Source organism: Bombina bombina, chromosome 3 (assembly GCF_027579735.1).
Source record: "Bombina bombina isolate aBomBom1 chromosome 3, aBomBom1.pri, whole genome shotgun sequence".
Taxonomy (NCBI): Eukaryota; Metazoa; Chordata; class Amphibia; order Anura; family Bombinatoridae; genus Bombina; species Bombina bombina.
The window spans coordinates 179,423,462-179,443,419 of record NC_069501.1 but is presented as its reverse complement, the minus strand read 5'-3'; the positions used below and the strand labels follow the sequence as shown (position 1 = coordinate 179,443,419).

The window sequence follows — 19,958 nt, the reverse complement described above, 5'->3', positions numbered from 1 at the left end:
GTGTTAACATATTCAGCAAGCAGGCACCAGAGGGAAGGATTGACCCCTTTTATCATTGAGTTGTATAAAGACGTAGCCAACTTTAAAGGGAAATCACACATTTGAAATGAAAATACCTAATTGTACAAATATCAGAATAAGCACAAGAATACCTTACTAAAACAGAATGCCTATGCAATGGAAACGTAAATGGAAACTCTCTTCAAAATACTACAATGTACACTCATTAAAAATCCTGGAACACATAAAGAATAACTAATTCAACTTTCAAAATATTATCCCACCTACACACTAGGATATTCCTTCAGATGTGTCGCTGCTAACCATTGACAAATTACCTTTCCATAAGCGGCAAAGACTCTACCCCTACATTTAATTTCCTAAGAACTTTCAATGCTGCTGTTTTTTTATTTATTAAAGATGAGATGATAACAGAAATAGACTGTTCCTTTTTTCCCCATTATGTAAAAAAGCACATATGTGTGTATGTTTTTCTTTTTTATAGATGCACACATAAGAAATGCTTCTTTCAATAAATACATAAAGCAATATAATTGCTTCCCACTTCACCATTATTTATTGTTCCCTAAGAATAAAGTACCAACAAAGCATTTATATCCTGAATTGGATCAGTAGTAATGTGGGTGACAGGTGCCGCAGTGAGTCTGCACCTTGAGATGCTCTATGCAGCAGCATCCCCTCTGAAGTTCCTAATCCCCATAACAAGCTAGATAGGAAGTCCAAGGTCACAAAACCAGCTGTCAGCATTAACTCTAGCTGGGTGAGTAGTGCTAAGGATCCCTTAAGATGTCACATGTCCCTGTCTGGCTTCAGTTAATGCCTATTAGAGAGCCAGTACAAATGCTGGTCATAATGAAAATGCCCCTTCTAAGGGACATTGTACACTAGATTTTTTTTTTTTTTGCATAAATGTTTTGTAGATGATCCATAGAATTTTCTTTTTTGTAAAAATGTAACGTTTTGCTTATTTTTACAGTGAGGGAAAATATTTTTGATCCCCGACTGATTTTGTATGTTTGCCCACTGACAAAGAAATGATCAGTCTATAATTTTAATGGTAGGTTTATTTGAACAGTGAGAGACAGAATAACAACAAAAATTCCAGAAAAACACTTTTCAAAAAAGTGATAAATTAATTTTCATTTTAATGAGTGAAATAAGTATTTGACCCCTTTGCAAAACATGACTTACATGACTTACTACTTGGAGGAAAAACCTTTGTTGGCAATCACAGAGGTCAAACGTTTCTTGTAGTTGGCCACCAGGTTTGCACACATCTCAGGAGGGATTTTGTCCCACTCCTCTTTGCAGATACTCTCCAAGTCATTAAAGTTTTGAGGCTGACATTTGGCAACTCGAACCTTTAGCTCCCTTCACAGATTTTCTATGGGGTTAAGGTCTGGAGACTGGCTAGGCCACTCCAGGACCTTAATGTGCTTCTTCTTGAGTCACTCCTTTGTTGCCTTGGCCATGTGTTTTGGGTCATTGTCATGCTGGAATACCCATCTACAACCCATTTTCAATGCCCTGGCTGAGGAAAGGAGGCTCTTACCCAAGATTTGATGGTACATGACACCTTCCATCGTCCCTTTGATGCAATGATGTTGTGGTGTCCCCTTAGCAGAAAACCCCCCCAAAGCATAATGTTTCCAGCTCCATGTCTAATGGTGGGGATGGTGTTCTTGGGGTCATAGGCAGCATTCCTCCTCCTCCAAACACGGCAAGTTGAGTTGATGCCAAAGGGCTTGATTTTGGTCTCATCTGACCACAACACTTTCACTCTGTTCTCCTCTGAATCATTCAGATATTTTTTGGCAAACTTCATACGGGACAGTACATCTGCTTTCTTGAGCAGGGGGACCTTGCAGGTGCTGCAGGATTTCAGTCCTTCACAGAATAGTGTGTTACCAATTGTTTTCTTGGTGACTATGGTCCCAGCTGCTTTGAGATCATTGACAAAATCCTCCTGTGTAGTTCTGGGCTGATTCCTCACCGTCCTCGTGACCATTGAGATCTTCCTTGGAACCCCAGACCGAGGGAGAGTGACAGATATTTTGTGTTTCTTCCATTTGTGAATAATCGCACCAACTGTTGTCACCTTCTCGCCAAGCTGTTTGGCGATGGTCTTGTAGCCCATTCCAGCCTTGTGTAGGTCTACAATCTTGTCCCTGACATCCTTGGACAGCTCTTTGGTCTTGGCCATGCTGGAGAGTTTGGAATCTAATTGATTGATTGCTTCTGTGGACAGGTGTCTTTTATACAGGTAACACTCCCTAAGAGAGTGCTCCTGATCTCAGCTTGTTACCTGTATAAAAGACACCTGGGAAATCTTGCTGATTTACAGGGGATCAAATATTTATTTCACTCATTAAAATGCAAATCAATTTATAACTTTTTTTAAATGCATTTTTCTGGATTTTGTTGTTGTTATTCTGTCTCTCACTGTTCAAATAAACCTACTATTAAAATTATAGACTGATCATTTCTTTGTCAATGGGCAAATGTACAAAATCAGCAGGGGATTAAATATTTTTTTCCCTCACTGTTCACAACATTGTGCTGATTTTAAGACTCCTAACCAAGCCCCAAAGCTTTAGAAGTCTACCTATTCCAGCTTGCTCCTCTTTGTTTAAATGGTCTTTTCATATGCAGGGCAAGTGGGGGAGGTTGTCTGCTCTTTTTGCTTTCCAGCCCATTTCAGTGGGTGTCCCAGCCTAATCTTTTTCAACAGTGCTAAACTGGGAGCTTCTAAGTATGTTTTTAAAAGGTTTTATACTGGATTTTTAGATCAGTATATGTGCATATTATTCTTAAGAAGCTCTTAACACAACAGCTTTGTCTGTTCTAGAAGATTTGGGAACCATTTCACAATGAACATTCTAACTCTATAAATTGTTTAGTTCATACTGGTATACAATTGAACGTATAATACTGTGTGGTTACACCATCGTTTTTAATTACTACTCTATTACTTTTGTATAGCTATCAACCTATATGCCACCAAAGAAACCTTGTTTGAAAGATTTTCATTTAGTCCTAACTTGCAGAGAATTAATTATCTATTTGTTTGTGAGTTATTCATGACATTCAAGCACTGCAGAAATAAAGAATTTTATTACTCAATAAATAAGATATTGATTTGAACATGAACAATATTTTCAGCTTGCCAGCCAGGTCAGAAACCAAGAAAAAAAAATGTAGTTAGTGGGTTAGGGAAAGAAGAGCTAGTCAGAAAAATAAAATATGACATTGAAGGCATCAATTGGATGTTAAATACCAGAAAAGGTTTATAAAAAATAGGCTTTTTTAAAATGGTGGATTAAATGCACATGACTTTAGGCCAGATTACAAGTGGAGCGCTATTTAGCACTCTCACTTGCGCGCTAACTGCGCTAGAAGTAAACTTTTTGCTCTCATCGGGTCGCACTCATATTACAAGTTGAAAGTAAATAGTTATCGCTTGCTTGTTAACCCAATGGGGCTGATTTATGAAAGCATCAATCTGTATTCGCTGTTTTACATTCGCTAGTGTCAATACGCTCGCCAGACATAGCTGCCGCAAATCTACATATGACTGCCTTATTTATTAAAAACTCTGTAAAAAACACACGCGTCAAGTACGGCGCGATGAGCATCGAACTTTTGATAAATAAGAGTCATCGCTGTATGTCTATCAAATTCAGACATTTTAGTCTTCATATTCAAAAATTTGTTATAATATAGTACATATACTCTAATATAGATATAGATAAATTACATATATATGTATATATATATATATATATATATATATATATATATATATATATATATATATATATATATACATATTTACATGTATATTTATACATACATATACAGGGAGTGCAGAATTATTAGGCAAGTTGTATTTTTGAGGATTAATTTTATTATTGAACAACAACCATGTTCTCAATGAACCCAAAAAACTCATTAATATCAAAGCTGAATATTTTTGAAGTAGTTTTTAGTTTGTTTTTAGTTTTAGCTATTTTAGGGGGATATCTGTGTGTGCAGGTGACTATTACTGTGCATAATTATTAGGCAACTTAACAAAAAACAAATATATACCCATTTCAATTATTTATTTTTACCAGTGAAACCAATATAACATCTCAACATTCACAAATATGCATTTCTGACATTCAAAAACAAAACAAAAACAAATCAGTGACCAATATAGCCACCTTTCTTTGCAAGGACACTCAAAAGCCTACAATCCATGGATTCTGTCAGTGTTTTGATCTGTTCACCATCAACATTGCGTGCAGCAGCAACCACAGCCTCCCAGACACTGTTCAGAGAGGTGTACTGTTTTCCCTCCTTGTAAATCTCACATTTGATGATGGACCACAGGTTCTCAATGGGGTTCAGATCAGGTGAACAAGGAGGCCATGTCATTAGATTTTCTTCTTTTATACCCTTTCTTGCCAGCAACGCTGTGGAGTACTTGGACGCGTGTGATGGAGCATTGTTCTGCATGAAAATCATGTTTTTCTTGAAGGATGCAGACTTCTTCCTGTACCACTGCTTGAAGAAGGTGTCTTCCAGAAACTGGCAGTAGGACTGGGAGTTGAGCTTGTCTCTATCCTCAACCCGAAAAGGCCCCACAAGCTCATCTTTGATGATACCAGCCCAAACCAGTACTCCACCTCCACCTTGCTGGCGTCTGAGTCGGACTGGAGCTCTCTGCCCTTTACCAATCCAGCCACGGGCCCATCCATCTGGCCCATCAAGACTCACTCTCATTTCATCAGTCCATAAAACCTTAGAAAAATCAGTCTTGAGATATTTCTTGGCCCAGTCTTGACGTTTCAGCTTGTGTGTCTTGTTCAGTGGTGGTCGTCTTTCAGCCTTTCTTACCTTGGCCATGTCTCTGAGTATTGCACACCTTGTGCTTTTGGGCACTCCAGTGATGTTGCAGCTCTGAAATATGGCCAAACTGGTGGTAAGTGGCATCTTGGCAGCTGCACGCTTGACTTTTCTCAGTTCATGGGCAGTTATTTTGCGCCTTGGTTTTTCCACACGCTTCTTGCAACCCTGTTGACTATTTTGAATGAAACGCTTGATTGTTTGATGATCACGCTTCAGAAGCTTTGCAATTTTAAGAGTGCTGCATCCCTCTGAAAGATATCTCATTATTTTTAACTTTTCTGAGCCTGTCAAGTCCTTCTTTTGACCCATTTTGCCAAAGGAAAGGAAGTTGCCTAATAATTATGCACACCTGATATAGGGTGTTGATGTCATTAGACCACACCCCTTCTCATTACAGAGATGCAAATCACCTAATATGCTTAATTAGTAGTAGGCTTTCGAGCCTATACAGCTTGGAGTAAGACAAAATGCATAAAGAGGATGATGTGGTCAAAATACTCATTTGCCTAATAATTCTGTACTCCCTGTATATATATATATATATATATATACATACATATATATTCATACATAAATACATACACACACACATATATATATATATATATATAGATATATATATATATTTAAACATACATATATATATATATATATGTATATATACTGTAAATATATATACATATATATATATATATATATATATATATACATACATACATACATATATTTCAAATTCAGACATTTTAGTCTTCATATTCAAAAATTTTTAATAATATAGTACATATACTCTGATATATATATATATATATATATATATATATATATATATATATATATACATATTTACACATATATTTATACATACATATATATATGTATATACATATATATACATATATATATATCTCCAATACAAATAACAGCACTCTCAGGTCTTTCGTTAATGTGAGACAAGCAAAAGTCTCTTTGTTATTGAAACGTTTTCAAGGAGCTTGTCCCCGTCATCAGCATAACAAACGTGTGGAATACAACTTATATTTATATTAACATACCAATTACATCAATGACAAATACCTGTGTACCTCTTAGTGCCCCAGAATAAACCGCCAAACACTCGTGAATGGAGCGCACTATGCGTTCCAGTGATTTGCAACCGGAAGTGTCTCATGTCACATGACTTCCGGTCTGTAATTTTTTTACATTCTCCGTGTAAGTTAATTTTGATTCTCAGATCATAATCTTTTGTGCGAGCTATGTGTAATAAATTATTATTATATCCCTGTGACTTTCTTCAAGTGTTGTGATTAGCCTAATGTTCAAAAATTATTTTGTATATATCTATCATCAAACGTTTTTGTTGTAGGCTTGTTACGTAAATGTAGCCACTTTATCTCTGCATTAACTAATCACTCTGTGTTCTACATAGTGTATTTGTGACTGTATGTGGGTAAATATACTGTGTATATTACTATGGTCTCTTGTGTAAACGCATATTCCTGCTGTTTTTTTTGACCATTTGTTTATCTGGGTTGCCTTGGTAACCCTGTAGTGCCTTATTTGAGCATTCTATGATCTTACAAACCCTGCTCTATATTATTTATTTGTTAATGCATAATATGTACTGTCTGTTATACCTGTTATCTGTTATAGACCCCTATCTTGACAATTTACCGCACTACATCTTATATACATTGTCTTTCTCCCCACTATTTACATATTTGTTTCTTACTCCCTGTCAGGTAGATATCACAAGTTGTTTATGATCAACCTGTTCTGACCTTTGATCATGTCTGCCCAGAGATAAAATGATAAAATAACTTTAAACATAACATAAATTATTTACATACATGCTATCAGCATATGATTATAGAATCAAATTTTGCTATCTGTGTTTTATATATATTGAGATATCATCTTAATACTGGTTGTCACCATTTTCCGTATGTTTTAATAGTTTTTATGATCCTTGTGTGTTTTTCTAAAATTTGCTCATATGTGGGCTCTCTAGAATTTACACATCTAAGGATTCGCTTTTCTTCTGAGATCCTGTGTATCAGATCTATATTCCTTTGGATTCCATTCCTATATTTGACTGTTCCTTTATTTCTTATTTCTGGGTTTAGATAGTGTCCATGTTTGTAGTTTCTTTCTATTCATATTGGCTACTGTCTATGTAGGTTTTGGGAGTGGTTATATAATGGTAACTTGCCTGATATGTGTCTTATCCCAAGAGTAGTGGAAGTCACTCTCGTGTCCCCCCTTACTCAGATCATAGGAATATGATTGGGGCACTACCCCCCTTGGGGTCTGTGTCCCTATCCATCCTTGATATGGTGCACAATATCTTCATGGCGTACCTTAGTTTGTATCTCCTACCTATATCAGTGCCTTGAAGTCTGGTGCCGAGTTGAGCCCCCCTGGATGTATTGTTCCCAATCTGTACATCCATTCTGCCTCTCTTCTGAGCAGGGCTTTATTGCGATCTCCTCCTCTTTCCAACTGGGGGATATGATCAATTAGAATGTATCTAATGCTGGATACTTGATGTTGTTTTTGTGTACAGTGTCTGGCTACAGGTTGGTCCGATTCTCCTGTGTCAAGTGCCACACGTATCGCCCGCCTATGGTTGGCCATTCTTTCACGTAGTGTTCCACTGGATCATAAAAACTATTAAAACATACGGAAAATGGTGACAAACAACCAGTATTAAGATGATATCTCAATATATATAAAACACAGATAGCAAAATTTGATTCTATAATCATATGCTGATAGCATGTATGTAAATAATTTATGTTATGTTTAAAGTTATTTTATCATTTTATCTCTGGGCAGACATGATCAAAGGTCAGAACAGGTTGATCATAAACAACTTGTGATATCTACCTGACAGGGAGTAAGAAACAAATATGTAAATAGTGGGGAGAAAGACAATGTATATAAGATGTAGTGCGGTAAATTGTCAAGATAGGGGTCTATAACAGATAACAGGTATAACAGACAGTACATATTATGCATTAACAAATAAATAATATAGAGCAGGGTTTGTAAGATCATAGAATGCTCAAATAAGGCACTACAGGGTTACCAAGGCAACCCAGATAAACAAATGGTAAAAAAAACAGCAGGAATATGCGTTTACACAAGAGACCATAGTAATATACACAGTATATTTACCCACATACAGTCACAAATACACTATGTAGAGCACAGAGTGATTAGTTAATGCAGAGATAAAGTGGCTACATTTACGTAACAAGCCTACAACAAAAACGTTGATAGATATATACAAAAGAATTTTTGAACATTAGGCTAATCACAACACTTGAAGAAAGTCACAGGGATATAATAATAATTTATTACACATAGCTCGCACAAAAGATTATGATCTGAGAATCAAAATTAACTTACACGGAGAATGTAAAAAAATTACAGACCGGAAGTCATGTGACATGAGACACTTCCGGTTGCAAATCACTGGAACGCATAGTGCGCTCCATTCACGAGTGTTTGGCGGTTTAATCTGGGGCACTAAGAGGTACACAGGTATTTGTCATTGATGTAATTGGTATGTTAATATAAATATAAGTTGTATTCCACACGTTTGTTATGCTGATGACGGGGACAAGCTCCTTGAAAACGTTTCAATAACAAAGAGACTTTTGCTGTTCTCACATTAACGAAAGACCTGAGAGTGCTGTTATTTGTATTGGAGATATTTAAAGCATCACTGCACCCAGGCAGACGACCTTGGGAGGGTATATCCTGTGATAAAGGGACGGTATTGCATATATATATATATATATATATACACACACACATACATATATATATATATATTTAAACATACTGTACATATATATATATATACATATATATATATGTATATATACAGTAAATATATATATATATATATATATATATATATATATATATATATATACATATAAATAAATAAATAAATAAACACCAAGTAGCGCACTCTCACTCGCCAACTCCAGACCAGGGTGCTCAAAAAATATTCATCAAGGTCCTATAATAAGCACTCTCTGGGTTTAAACACAGCAAATTTTAATAAGCAGTGACGTTTCCGGGCATTCATTCGTTTCGGGGCATTCAGTCTGAGGAAGGGGTGAATGCCCCGAAACGTCACTGCTTATTAAAATTTGCTGTGTTTAAACCTAGAGAGTGCTTATTATAGGACTTTATACATATATATATATATATAGAAAAAAAAAGGTTTTAACAGCGCCTATACATCCACTATAACTGAAAATGATGTGAACATTAAAGTCCTGTGGATATAGTCAGTGAGTGATGAATCGCCAAATGTCAGATGATATAGGATAAAAATTGGTATAAGATACCCTTACCAGATATTACCCCAATCTAATGAGGTAAGTATGCCGCACTGGGGGTATATGTAGGTAGCAAATCTCTTTCCGGATGCCGCTGCATGTGGCGTTTCTGATTTCGTCTGCCTCCTGGAGTATGTGGGGATGTAGTTCTTGTAATGAAGATATCCCACAAGCTTCCTGTGCAGGTGTATATGTAGCCTCTTGGAGTGATTCTCTATCCCAGTATAAACTTTCTCCTTTCCTGTCTTTAGACCTCTAAGAAATGTAAAATATGAAGAGAAGAATATAGTTCAAGGAGCTTGGTTTGGTTGGACTCTAGATTGGAAGTTTCTGTTACTCCAACTATCTCTGAATTGTTTGGCTTGAAGACAGCAGGCAGAGGATGGGAGTTTTCTTTGCAAATTCACAGAGACTGAGACAGCTCAGAGAAGAGAAAATCAAATTTAGGTATCCATTTAGTTTACAGGAGGACAGAGTGGAGAATGATTTCCTCTGAACCAGAAAGGATTGTAGTATAGTGGATGTATAGGCGCTGTTAAAACCTTTTTTTTTCTATATTTACTCCAACTACATAGGGTTCTAACCCCATATAGTAGCTGTCCTCTATAGCTGCCTCATACATCCTACACTTATTAGACGAGCGCAACACGCTGAGTATCGCTTGATTCTACTCAGACCTCTGAGTAGTCTCATTCTACTTGTGTCCTTATATATATATATATATATTTAAACATACATATATATATATATATATATATATATATATATATGTATATACATACATATATATATATATATATATACATACAGAAAATATACTGTATATATATATATATATATATATATATATATACATACATATATATATATATATATATATATACATACATACATACATACATATATATATTTATATAAATATATATATATATATATATATATATATATATATATATATATGTATATATTTATATAAATATATATATATATATATGTATGTATGTTTAAATATATATATATATATATATATATATATATATATATATATATATATATATATATATATATATATATATATATATAAGGACACAAGTAGAATGAGACTACTCAGAGGTCTGAGTAGAATCAAGCGATACTCAGTGTGTTGCGCTCGTCCAAACAGGACAGCACAATCTTACCCCCTCCATGAGAAATGCCAAGGTGCACTGCCAAGAGAAATAGAAATGTCCAAGTAGAAAGCAGGCACTCACTGGGCTTTGTATAAAAACATATCCTTTATTGCAGATATTAAAAAGACATAACGTTTTGGCACATATCCTGCGCCTTTGTCAAATGTCACTCTACAACATATAATCTAACACCAAGACCACCTAACAAACATTTAAAACTGGCCTTCCTTATATACATAAAATATAATAGAGTGTTTTACCGCCAAAACATCATACTCTGAGTCTGCTCCATGTGCGTCCCCTCTCCGTAGAGACCATGGCAACAGGCCAAACAAGTATAGCGGACATCGGCTACACGATCCTACGTCATGTCCGCTCTAACTCATGCGCATGCATGGTTACGGCGGTAACTGCGCCATGATGTTGTTTACGTCTCTACGGAGAGGGGACATTTATATATATATATATTTAGACATTTTAGTCTTCAATCTTGGCAATCTTCTTATAGCCTAGGCCATCTTTATGTAGAACAACAATTCTTTTTTTCAGATCCTCAGAGAGCTCTTTGCCATGAGGTGCCATGTTGAACTTCCAGTGACCAGTATGAGAGAGTGTGAGAGTGATAACACACATTCTAACACACCTGCTCCCCATTCATACCTGAGACCTTGTAACACTAACAAGTCACATGACACCGGGGAGGGAAAATCACTAATTGGGCCCAATTTTGACATTTCCACTTAGGGGTGTACTCACTTTTGTTGTCAACGGTTTAGACATTAATGGCTGTGTGTTGAGTTATTTTGAGGGGACAGCAAATTTACACTGTTATACAGGCTGTACACTCACTACTTTACATTGTAGCAAAGTGTAATTTCTTCAGTGTTGTCACATGAAAAGATATAATAAAATATTTACAAAAATGTAAGAGGGGTGCTCACTTTTTTGAGATACTGCATATCAAACAAAGTAATAATTAAGGACATTGCATGTTATTTATACATAATTAAACATATATTTCTTTTTTCATGTCCCTTCAAGATCATATTTAAAGGAATACAGCTACACCATTATTGATTTTTTTTTTTTTATAAACCAAAACAATAAAAACATAATGATAAAAAACAATTAAAATCCCCCCAAAAATTCTAAAATCATTAAAAATTTCTTAAAGTGAATATAAATTTTGATGAACCAGTGCCTGGTTCAATAATCCTATTAAAAACAGGGGTACTTTCATTCATCAATCTTTGTTAAAATACTTACCTTTTCTTTGTGAAAGCCGCTCCAGCGCTTCTCCCGCCCGTCGCAAGCCTCTTCCTACGTCAGAAATGACGATCCCGGCCTTCCTCCAATCACAGCGTTGCTTTAGGCAATGATTCCCACCGGGGGGGAGCTGTTATTGGAGGATGCTAGAATCGTCATTGCTGACGTATGAAAAGGCTTGCGACGGGCTGGAGAAGCGCTGGAGCGGCTTTCAAGAAGAAAAGGTAAGTATTTTAACAAAACCAGTGAAATGTAAGGTTTGATGAAAGAAAGTGTCGCTGTTTTAAAAGATTTTTTTTTAAAACCAGGCACTCATTCCGCAAACTTTACATTCACTTTAAGGCCTCTTGTATTCCCCGAACTGCATCAGCAACAATTCGCAGCCCCTCCGTAAGTTGGCCAAATAGTTTCAGCAGGAAAGGGTCTGTATGGGTCCCCTGATTGCGAGCTGTAATAAAAACACAAATAAAATATGTTCATTATCAAGATACAAGTGTTAAAGCATAATATGATCATTTCTTACATTCTGCTGCAGCCACCTCATGATCCTCCATCGCTGGTTATAGGGCTGTGGCAGCATCCTCGCCAATGGATTCCTCTCTTTCAGCTGTCAGATATGAAGCACCAACAAAAATAATTTGGTTAGATTACGAGTTGTGCATTACGGCTTTAACGCTGAACAAATGGCAATTTCAGCGTAAAAACAGTAACGCAGTCATTACGAGTCGTGTCAGTATAGCTATATCACAAGCATAGCAGCCTGTAATGCAACGTCAATCCCGCACTCAAAAAAATTACGTTTTTGTGTGGGATTCTTATAGCGCCGGTATTACAGGTTGTGCAGTGAGGCTAAAATGCTTGCGTTACAGCCTATACCAACACGATCCATACCACCATCTGAAAACAGTAGTTATGGATTTTATGTGACAAAAATGTTTCACATAACTCATAACTAAACTCGTACAAAGTACACTTACACCCATAAACTACCTATTAACCCTTAAACCGAGGCCCTCCCGCATCGCAAACACTATTTAAAATTTATCAACCCCTAATCTGCCGCCAGCCCACATTCCCGCCACTATAATAAAGTTATTAACCCCTATACAGCCGCTCCCCGACACCACCGACACTAACTAATCTATTAACCCCTAAACCGTCAGCCCCCCATTGCCACTAATAAATTAAACTATTAACCCCTAAACCTATCACCCCCTAGCTTTAAATTAAAATTACAATATCCCTACTTTAAAATAAATAAAAACTTACCTGTGAAATTTAAAAAAAAACTAAGTTTAAACTAACAATTACCTAACATAACTATTATACTAAACTCAAGCAAAATATCAAAGTGGGAAGCAATTGCTAGGTTATGGAGCTCAACCAAAAAAATACATATAACACCAATGTTATCATTTTTCACATAAAGATTAAAGGATTACTTTCTGTTATAATTTTTAAGCTTAACAACTAACATATTAAAGTTAATAAACATTAATTAAAACCTACTGACCTATATTTTCTCCAAAACGAAGTTTCATAACGTTCTAAAAGTTATATATTTTATTCGCCGATGATGTCACGTTATCCTGCCCACTATTTTCAGCACTGCATGTTCAAAATACTTAAACCAATAACTTTGTGTTTAAAGCGCCATTTTGAAACCTAGGTATTGTAAACGGATTGGTACAGAGCAAAGGATACCCACGGAGTGGGTTTGGAAAACAATTAAATTTGCAGACAAGATTTCTGATATACAGTAGAGATATGTTAATGAAATGCTATTGATAAAAAGCGTATTTGGGGTAGTTAGTTAGTAACAGGCATAGAAAATATTTACTTACAGTGGCCCTTTAAGTTCAGCAGACCCTTTAAAAATCTATGTCAATAAAAATATATAAGAAAGAAATGGAAGGGGGGCGTGTCCGAGCTGTGTCCTGGATAGGATGCATGTTCTGTGGGGTCCAGAGGAATTTTAATAATCCGCCGATTATTATCCTTAAACAGCAGGAGTGGAACATATCATCTAACTATTTCCCAGTGCTGGCTATTGTGGCATCATATTTTTCTACTTTTTGCTGTTTGTATGATACTGGAGGCCCAGATCGGAGTTTAAGGGCCTATGGCGGCGGCCTTCTTTTCCTAGGCAATCACCTCCCCCCGGGTAGAGCCGGGTGATCAGTGCTGTCGGAGCAATCAGACTTACTGAGTCTCTACAACCCATAATACTGGACTGTACATTGACAAACTAAGTAATCTTCTATTCTGCCGGGACCTCCAGAAGGGCAAAAATATAACTCATGTCGGGGGAAGGCAACCTAGAGCTCTTGGAGGATATACCGATAAAACTTGCATCCCTCATGCGCCGGCTCATGGAGTCTGCACCTTACGACTATCTAGTAAATAGACTACAAGAGATAGAGGAGGATACAGGGCATCAGGCTGGGGTGCCTACTTCTAAACCTATAGAGCTGAACATAAAACAACATCCCTGCATAGTCGCAGCAAATAGTGATGAAAACCTACAACATGTCTGTCGCAAAGAAAATGGTAGAGATCTGTTTATTGGGGAACATCGCTCTTTGCAGGCATCCCTAAGCGAGATGGCTCCCTGCACACACACACCGTCAGCCAAGCTTAAAGATCGTGAGCCGCTCCTCAGTGGTAAATACACTCTGCACAGATCTCAGCCTGCCCCACTACATCAACAACTAGATGACCCGGTCCTCCTGCTCACTACCCTGTCATATACTGGGGATCCATTACAGCTCCGGGCGGCCTTAATGTCTATCTTGGGGAAAAACAGCCGCACCCTCTCACTGCAGACCGCTGTGGACAGAAAAGCATGGACACTATTATGCTCTGCAGTCCAAGCGAACGGTGGGGACATAAAACCACTTGACGAGAGATTGATAACCACGGGACTATTTATTTGTTTATTTGGAAGACAACGCTCCAGCCACAAAAGAAAACGGCATGTTCCTTGCTCTGTGGCAATGCTGAAAAGGACACGCTTATGTTTTGACACTGGCTGAAGGGTCTGCTATATGACAGATGCCAGTTTGTTATGCTGTATAATGTAGTAGCATTGAGTATAAGCCCTGTTCAAAAGTCCCGTTGACTGTTTCCTGTTTATTATTTAGGCATTGCCGCACTGCGGGGATGGTGGGTTGGGGGATGATTAAGTGCGAGCTCATATGTATTATGTGGGCACCGCCAAGAGGTTTTTTACCATATTATAGGGGATCATAACTTGATGTTGCTGTCACCATACTATGACACTGGGGATGTTTGCGCAATATGAGGAGACGGCCAGCTCCATTGTATAATTATTGAATAGTGACTCAGACAGACACACTGGTGGAGCCCAAGATGTTATATGCTTTAGCATTAAAGCCCAACTATATCTAGAGCCCTGACCCCCCCTCCCTCATTAGACAGCTTTGCACTCTGCTTGCCGATTGTTATAGGGTATATTCATCGCAGAGTATGAGGAGGTGTAGCCACAGGATATAATTCTTCCCACACAGGTTCCCTGTTTATAAAATTGCTCCCTATCAATGGCATAAGCTCACTACAGTCCCCCATGATAATTTCCCTATGAGGTCCTGGCAGATACATCTTCAGCTAAGTTAATATACCATCAGAGGCTAATTACCTTCTATTGCAGTTTTGTTTTTTTGAATAGTTCTATGTGGGTTTTGTTTGTACTTATTTATCCCTACAGATTTTCTATATATTGAATGTACGGATCCAAGAGTGGTCCATGATATTTCTAGAAGGGACTAAAAATAGGAGTCCCAGCCAAGAACTACCAAACTGTTCCATATTGCTGTATGCATAATTTACGTTTTTATTTACTTATTTCCTTATATCTGTATTTTCTTTATATCTTGGCATCTCAAACCACTGTAATATACAACTCCTCAATAAAAAATGTTTTAAAAAAAAAAAAAAAAAAAAAAAGAAAAAAAGAAATGGAAACATGAAATAATTATTTCCAAAAACACCGGGACTTCAGCACTCTTCACAGAATAAGACTGCTCCAAATTGCAAGTAAAGAATAGCACTTTATTGACATATGCACCCAAACAATCTGTCACAATGTATCTCCCTAAAAGGGAAATGTGCATATATGGTATTACCGAATATAATATAGGCTTGATATTTGATTGCTATACATAATATACCTTGATTATAGCAAAATTACAATAAAGACTGACTGGTCAGTGTGTACCCCAGTGCCTATGTAGAAAGCTAATATGTAATTAGCGATGTATATTTAGAGTAACCACTCCCAGCTGCACACAGTATCTTCACTAACCGTGTGAAGGTATATCCTGGGCAGTATACAAAATTGGGATCTAGGTTATCTATAGAGTACTTCTATATATAGCAGCAGGTCAAAGGCGGACATAAAGCATGCAAAGCACAAAATTGTTTTACATTCACAAGCCATGCAGTGAGTTTAGACATTTCACATGTTAGCTGGAAAAGGAAAGAGTGGTGATATACACAGCTACACCCAGCTGCTCACAGAACTACTGTAAGTTAATGAGGTATAACCTGGGCAGGTATCAATATACAGGATCTAAGCTGTGCAATCAAAACACTCAAAGCCAAGCATTAAATTCAACGGTATGTGATAGGCAGAGACAATGTATGCACAGAAAGTTAGTAAAATAATACAGCAGAGAAAGCTGACAGTATATGGCCGATACGTCAAGTCTGTTAAGTGCATTATAACATGATTCCTTCAAACAAGGGAAGTGCACCTCTATGGCAAATGAAAGTTCTCTTAGTAGCAATAGCGCCTTCGGGCGTTATGTATGTAGCCTATAGGGCGTCTCCAGGTACCATGTACAGCCGTTAGCATCGGCACTTAGCAAGAACCGCCTCCGGGCGTTGTGTATATGGCCTGCAGAGTGTATTTAAATATATTAGACAGCCGCTAGCATCGGCACTTAGAACATTGACATATACCGTTCGTGCTTGGAATGCTCATATACAGAGTGTTTCAATAGGTGCAGAGCAGAAACAACGTACTGCACCTTCCAAAACTGCTGTAGCTGTGAAACCCTGTTAATCCAGGAGTAGTTACGTCCCAATTCAAGCTGGAGAACTAGCTCGCTGCATATTCCGGTATGACCATGGACGGCACTTTGGGTCACCTGATGGGTCAGCTGATGCTAAACTATTATACTAAAATTAAAATAACTATCAATTAAAAAAATAAATTACACATTAAAAAAACATAACACTACTAAAAAAAATTAAGTCTAAAATTACAAAAAAATAACAAACACTGAATTACGAAAAATAACAAACACTAATTTACGAAAAATAACAAACTGAATTATTAAAAATAAAAACAATTACACCTAATGTAATAGCCCTATAAAAATGAACCCCCCCCCCCAAAATAAAAAAAAACTCTAGCCTACAATAAACTTTGCATTGCCCTAAAAATATCAGCTCTTTTACCTGGAAAAAAATACAAAGACCCCCCACCCAACCAACCTCCCAAAATAAAAAAACCTAACTCTATCAAAAACCTAAGCTACCCATTGCCCTGTATGGGCATTGTCCTTAAAAGGGCATTCAGCTTTTTTACATTGCCCTGAAAAGGGCATTCAGCTCTTTTACCTAAAGCCCAAAACCTAATCTAAAAAAAAAAAAAAAACTAAAAAGATTTTTAAAAAAAACTAACACTAACCCCCAAAGATCCACTCACAGTTTCTCAAGTCTGGACATCCATCATCATCCAGGTGGCGAAAAGTCTTCATCCAGACGGCAAGAAGACTTCATCCAGGTGGCGAGAAGTGTTCATCTTCATCCCAGCAGTGCGGAGCAGATCCATCCTTAAAGACATCTAGCGCTGAGCATCCTCTTCATACGGTCACCGCCATACACTGGATCTTCAATGCAAGGGAGCCTTTTCAAAATGGTGTCCCTTGCATTCCTATTGGCTGATTTGATTCTTAAAATTCAAATCAGCAAATAGGATGAGAGATGTCTAGACTTCAGAAACTGTGAGTGGATCTTCGGGGTTAGTGTTAGGTTTTTTTTTTAAATCTTTTTGGGTGGGTTTTTTTTTTTAGATTAGGGTTTTGGGCTTTAGGTAAAAGAGCTGAATGCCCTTTTAAGGCCAATGTCCATAAAAATGCCCTTTTCAGAGAAATGGGTAGCTTAGTTTTTTGTTAGAATTAAGTTTTAATTTTGGGGGGTTGGTTGGGTGGTGGGTTTTACTGTTGGGGGGGTCTTTGTATTTTTTTTTCCAGGTAAAAGAGATGATTTCTTTAGGTCAATGCCCTACAAAAGGCCCTTTTAAAGGACTATTGGTAGTTTATTGTAGGCTAGGTTTTTTTTTTATTTTGGGTGGGCTTTTTATTTTTATAGGGCTATTAGATTAGGTGTAATTGCTTTTATTTTTGATCATTTCGTTTGTTATTTTTCGCAATTTAGTGTTTGCTATTTTTCGTAATTTAGTATTTTTTATTTTTTGTAATTTTAGAGTTACATTTTTTTAGTAGTGTTAAGTTTTTTTAATGTGTTATTTAGTTTTTTTAATTGTTATTTATTTTAATTTTAGTATAATAGTTTAGTATAATAGTTATGTTAGGTTAATTTATAGTTTAAACTTAGTTTTTTTTAATTTCACAGGTAAGTTTTAATTTATTTTAAGATAGATATATTGTAATTTTAATATAAAGTTAGGTTTAGGGGTTAATAGTTAAATTATTTTTTTTGCGATGTGGGGGGCTGGCGGTTTAGGGGTTAATAGGTTTATTTAGTAGCGGTGATGTGGGAGGCCAGAGTTTTGGGGGTTAATAACTTTTATTAGTGGCAGTAATAACTTTATTTAGGTGTCAAAGACAGCAGATTAGGGGTGTTTAGACTTGAGGTTTATGTTAGGGTATTAGAGGTTTAAACGTAACTTTTTTTTCCCCATAGACATCAATGGGGTTGCGTTACAGCGATCGCCATTCCACACTTCAGGTGTTATTTTTTTTCTAACACCTTCTCCCCATTGATGTGTATGGGGGAAAGCGTGCACGAGCACGTATTCTCAGCCCTTGGCTTTTGTGCGTTATGGAGCTTATCGGCCACCATATCGCACAAGGAGGCTTTTCAGAAACTTTTAATGGCAGTGCTATGGATGGTGAAATAATGCAACTTTTGTTGCGTTCATTTTGCACCCTCTATAGCGCAAAACTCATAATCTAGGCGATTGTTATTTGGATGAGGAATATATTATACACACCATTGTAAAAAAAAACACAAAATGAATTATGGTCTACTAATTCACAATCAATCTAGAAGTGTTAAAACATGATATGTTAATTTCTTACATTCTGTTGCAGCCACCTCCTGATCCTCCATCACTGATGATAGTGATGTGGCAGAATCCTCGTGAATAGATTCCTCACTTTCAGCTGTCAGAGATGAAGCAATAACAAAAATCATTCAGGTAGATTATGAGTTGTGTGTTCGTGTTTTAACGCTGAAAAAATGGCAATTTCAGTGTTAAAACAGCAACGCAGCCATTACAAGTCTTGTCGTTATAGCTGTACCGCAAGCCTTTTAGCCTGTAATGCAACATCAGTCCCGCACTCGTAAAAATGACGTTTTTTCATGGAACTTCCATAGCACTGCCATTACGAGTTTTGCGGTGAGGCTAAAAAGCTTGCGTTACAGCCTATAACAACAAGATTTGTACCGCCATCTGAGAGCAGTAGTTATGAGTTTTACTCTACAAAACTGTTACATAAAACTCATAACTAAAGTGTTACAAAGTACACTAACACCCATAAACTATCTATTAACCCCTAAACCGAGGCCCTCCCGCATCACAAATACTATTTTAAAGTTATTAATCCCTAATCTGCCGCTCCCGACATTGACGCCACTAATAAAATTAATCCCTATTCCTCCACTCCCCGACATCATCACCACTATAATAAAGTTATGAACCCCTAAACCGCCGCCCTCCCGCATCGCTAACACTATTTAAATATTATTAACCACTAATCTGCCATCCGCCCACATCGCCCCCACTATACTAAAGTTATTAACCCCTATTCTGCCGCTCCCCGACACCACCGCCACTATAATAAACCTATTAACCCCTAAACCGCAAGCCCCAACAATGAAATATACTAAATTAAACTATTAACCCCTAAACTGAAAGCCCCCACATCGCAATAAACTAATTTAAACTAGTAACCCCTAAACCTAACTCCCCCGTAAC

At 36.9% G+C, this 19,958-nt stretch overlaps 1 long non-coding RNA gene across 1 annotated transcript in view; it reads right to left on the bottom strand.

Annotated features, from left to right (window-relative positions):
* Positions 1–11,948: 11,948 nt before the first annotated feature.
* Positions 11,949–19,958, bottom strand: part of LOC128651539 (uncharacterized) — a 55,302-nt gene continuing 47,292 nt past the window's right edge. Inside the window, exons 4-5 of the long non-coding RNA XR_008401116.1 lie at positions 12,231–12,314; positions 11,949–12,155 (exon numbers count right to left, since the gene is read on the bottom strand). This is a non-coding gene — a long non-coding RNA (uncharacterized LOC128651539). The remainder of the gene's footprint in view (positions 12,156–12,230; positions 12,315–19,958) is intronic.